Consider the following 4842-nt stretch of genomic DNA (forward strand, 5'->3'; position numbering starts at 1 on the left):
CTTTTTTTTTTTTAACCCCAAGCCTTTGACTGATATCTTTAAGAAGCTCCCAGATTCCCAGGGTGAGAAAGTTGTCTATTCTGCCAGCCCTGCCCTTCTGGATGGATACCAGTGGTCCTGGTCTTTGCCATTGGAACCAGCAGTTTTGTATTCAGTTCATAGTGTAACTGTGAAAACAAACAAAACCACAGAGGCATGGTAAGTGTGGTATGGTGGGGAAAGCATCAGCTCTGGAACCAGCAAACCTCAGAGTCATTTTTTTTTTTTTTTTGAGATGGAATCTCGCCCTGTCCCCCAGGCTGGAGTGTAGTGGTGCAATCTCAGCTCACTGCAACTTCCATCTCCTGAGTTCCAGCGATTCTCCTGCCTCTTAGCCTCCCAAGTAGTTGGGATGACAGGCGCCCACCACCACACCTGGCTAATTTCTGTATTTTTAGTGGAGGTGGGATTTCACCATGTTGACCAGGCTGGTCTTGAACTCCTGACCTCAAGTGATCCGCCCCCCTTGGCCTCCCAAAGTGCTGGGATTACAGGTATAAGCCACCGCGCCCTGCCCAGAGTCACATTTGGTTCAGCCATTTGAGAGCCCTGTGGCCACAGCCATGGTACTTAACTTCTCAGGGCTTCTGTTTCTTCGTCTGTGACGTGGGGGCAATAGTGCCTCTATCTAACATTGTTGCAAGGCATAAGCGCAGTAAGAGACACCAGCAAGTGTTGCCCCTTCTCTTCTATTTTCCTCCCCAAGGTCAAATAGCTACTTTGTAAAGTCCCTTATTAGTAACCAGAATATCAGCTTCACCACCACGAGGCAAAATACATGCAATACTGTCTTTTTGCAAGCCAGAGGGAGATAAGAAGTGGGAATGTGTTGCTTAATGATCTCTTTCTTTGAGACAGGGTCTTGCAGGCTGGAGTGTAGCGGTGCGATAATGGCTCACTACAATCTCCGCCTCCTGGGGCTCAAGTGATCCTCACACCTCAGCCTCCTGAGTAGCTGGGACTACAAGTGTGCGCTGCCATGCCTGGCTAATTTTTTACTTTTTGTAGAGACAGGCTTTCATCATGTTGCCCAGGCTGGTCTCAAACTCCTGAGCTCAAGCAACCCTTCTGCTTCAGTGTCTCGAAGTGCTAGGATTACAGGTATGAGCCACCACACCCAGCTGCTAAATGAATTTAGATGGAAACTTTTTTTTTTTTAACTAGATGAATGACCTGTACTACATACACAGCATCCTTGCAGCTGAGGTAACTCTAATAAGATCTTAAGTTCATTACCTTTATTCTTTTTTATAAAATTTGTATTTTGGGTAGGAAAGAGAAGGTGCTGGCAAAACGGATGGATGTAATGTCCGAAAGCAAGGCAATTCTGATTACACCTGGATATCTATTGAGGCAGAACTGCAATTCAACACTTTAGTTTCCAAAGACAAAGGCGGGAGAAGGGAGGGAGTGCAGAGGGCTCTGACTGGATAATTAGTTCACTGATCCACATCTAGTAGATGCTCAATTAATGTTGGTGATGGAGGGCAGTGGTTTACAGAGTCCAGGTCTTGTGTTTGACCTTTGCTGTGGACTTCTTGGCGAATGCAGTGCAAGGCACAGTGTTAAAGCAGAGAGAACATCTGACCAGCAGTCTGAAGACCTGCATTAGGTTCCGTCTATACCACTTAATAGCCTGGTGACCATGGACATGCCATTTAATCCCTTGGGTGTCTTCTCACCTGTAAAATAAGGAGACTGGGATGAGGTGATTTGGAAGGTCCCTTTCAGCTCTAAGGTTCTGGGGCTCTAAGTAACTTCATTCACTTGTGTTTCTGTTTCTTCATTTATTCAAAGGCAGTAGGGACAGAAACCTATCTCATAGGGTATTGGGAAGAAATGGTCAGTGTGCATGTTGAAATACTCTGTATCTTTAGAGATATGAAGGAAATGCAGTCAGCCAGAGCTATGTTAACAGAGTGGGAAACTGAGTATGCCTACGACCTCTGAGTTCCAGGCCCAGCTCAACCACTTTCTGGCTGTGTGATCTTTGGCAAGTCTCCTAATTTATTTCGGTCTCACTTTGCATATCTGTGAACTGAGGACCGTAAGTTGTGCTTTGTTACCCTTATCACATTCTTTTGAAAGCCGAGACAATAAAATGCTAAAAAAAAAAAAAAAAACCTGCAAGTCATCATATAGGCTAGTATAACTGAGAAACAGCATGCTAGTTATGGTTTCATCAAAGCTTAGCAACATGCCTCCCATACTTTCAAATGAATGGATGTGTCAACTGTGATCCCAGAGGAGAAATAGAAAATGTAGACTCGGGGCCCGGATGCGGCGGCTCATGCCTGTAATCCCAGCACTTTGGGAGGCAGAGGCAGGTGGATCACAGGGTCAGGAGTTCAAGACCAGCCTGGCCAAGATGGTGAAAACCTGTCTCTACTAAAAATACAAAAATTAGCCAGGCACATTGGCATGTGCCTGTAATCCCAGCTACTCGGGAGGCTGAGGCAGGAGAATCGCTTGAACCCAGGAGGTGGAGGTTGCAGTGAGCCAAGATTGCACCATTGCACTCCACCCTGGGCGACAGAGTGAGACTCCATCTCAAAAACAAGAAAAGAAAAGAAAAAATGAAAAATGTAGACTTGGGATCACAACCCCAAGGCTTATTTTCTACTTTAACTTACCTACAGAGGTGAACTTTAGCTAAAATGGGCATTCATAAGTTTCCCAAAGAGTAGGCATCAGGCAATTCCCTCAATGCACTCCAATGTAGGGGATTTTTCCAGAGGCCAGCCGACAGCTGATGGAGGACTTACTCCCCACCCTCTTCTCCAAAATGAGGCCATTTTGGCATTTAGATATTTGGGGGAATGGGGAGAGGGAGGAAATAGCTTTCTGAGTTTTGAAAGCTTCACATGGCAATAATCACAAACATGTATAGTGTGTCTGTTGTGTGTAAAAATGTCGAGACATTCTTTGATCCCAGCCTCACCAGAGATTGCTACTGGGGAGGAATGGCAGAAGGCTTCTTCCTTCCCACCCAGGGTCTAGCTCAGAATTTTCCTCTGAGTGCCAGGAAGTCCCAACCTGGAAACCAACTCTCCAAGCATTGGCTTCTCCTGTGGCTGCCTAGATGACATTGTGTCACACCTGGCCAGTGACACTGAGAAGCTTCCTCACCCTCTGTGCAGGACACCAACAATAACCCCACCCCAACAACAACCCCATCCCCCTGCAGCATCTCCAGTTTAGCACCTCCATCAGGCACCATTCCCAGAGGAAGAGAATGGGTTTAGCTTGGGAGGCGGGGGAATTTCTCTGGTTGGAGGGTGCAACCAGGGGCTTGTCATGAAGATGCGTTTTCATAGGAAGCCCACTATTTTTACTCAGATTTACATATAGGCATATAAGTGATTGAAAATAGCCAAGTTATTTTTAAATAAAGTTATTCTTGTCAATTCTTATTATTTTTGTTTTGTTGGTTTTGCGGGGGCTGATGAAAATTATGAGGGTCTTCTCTCCTGGCTTCCTTCAGGGTCCTACCCGTTGAACCCTCACCATTAATTCTGTCATTCTTTTGTGTGAGATAAGCTATACGTTTCCACTATCAAGCACATATATACGGATTCAATACACTCACTGCCTTTCTTTTAAAGAGCTGATTAACTTAAAGCCGATTTAATTTTGCTTAGTTTTTGATCGCCCCGCGCCCCCTTTTCCCAGCCTCTATATACACACGTAGGTCAGGGTTCTAAAGCCATTTTACAGGCGTAATTGAAGCAGAGGCCACAGAGGGGCAGCGCTGGGTCCGGAGTGAGACTCCCGTCATCGGGCTCTGGGGGGCTGCGCAGCTTTGCCTGGACAGACCCCTGGAGCTGCAATTCCTGGGCAGTGTGGGAGGCGTTCGGCTGAAGCTCTTTGTTTCTGCCTTCATGAGCGACTCCTCGGAGAAGACGTGGGAGTTAAGGATGGGGGCGGCGTGGACGCTGCCCGCCCGCACCCCCTGCCCCCGCTGCCGACCTTGCGAATGTGAGTGTGTCTCCAGTGGAAAAACCCTACCTAGAACGACACCACATTCTTGTTCCCACAAATAAAACCTTCCACGGATCTCAGGGTTGCGGACCAGCCCTTCGAAAACCAACGCGCCCCGTGGGCACTCGGTCCCCCCGCTCCGCGTCTCTCCCACCTTCCCACCGCTTCTCTATGCTCTTGTTTCCCCGCGCTGATCTCGAGGCCGCGGGCGAGGATTCCAGGGAGAGGCCTAGTCCGGGGGACAAACGCTTCAGAGGGGTCCCGAGGTGCGGGCTGGGGACAGTCAGTGGGTGGGAAGGAGGGCGCTGGCGCCCGGCGGCCGGGGTGGAGGAGTGGTGGGCGCCCTCCCTCTGCGCAGCGCAGCCGCCGAGCGGTCACGTCCGGAGCGGCCCCCGCGCCCTCCTCGCGCCCACCGCGCGTCCACCCCCGCCGCGCTGGAGTCCGGGATGTACGCGGAGGGGGCTGTGAGCGGGCAGCGGCGCGGACGCGGACTCGCGGCAGGGTGCGAGTGAGCGCGTGTGCGCGTGGGAGAGTGGCGGGAGGGGGCCGGGCTCGCAGCCGCAGCGAACCACGGCCCCGGGAGCAGAGCCGAGCGCGCCCCCGAGCCGCCACCCGCCGGAGCTGCGAGCGCTGAAGCCATTCATGATTTTGGTGACGTTATTCCAGGAGTGGGCGAGGGAGGGCGGGGCCTCTCGGGGCCAAGCTCCGCCCCCGCCCCTATAAATACTGCTTCCCGGGCTCTTTGTGGGGCTGAGAGCTCAGTGGAGAGCTGGGAGTTTTGTCCGCCTCGCCGACGCCGCTGGCCGTGGGGCTGTCCTGGGA

The sequence above is a fragment of the Aotus nancymaae genome, unplaced genomic scaffold, assembly GCF_030222135.1.
Source record: "Aotus nancymaae isolate 86718 unplaced genomic scaffold, 86718_ANA_hifiasm-v0.15.2.pri h1tg000057l, whole genome shotgun sequence".
In the NCBI taxonomy this organism is placed as follows: Eukaryota; Metazoa; Chordata; class Mammalia; order Primates; family Aotidae; genus Aotus; species Aotus nancymaae.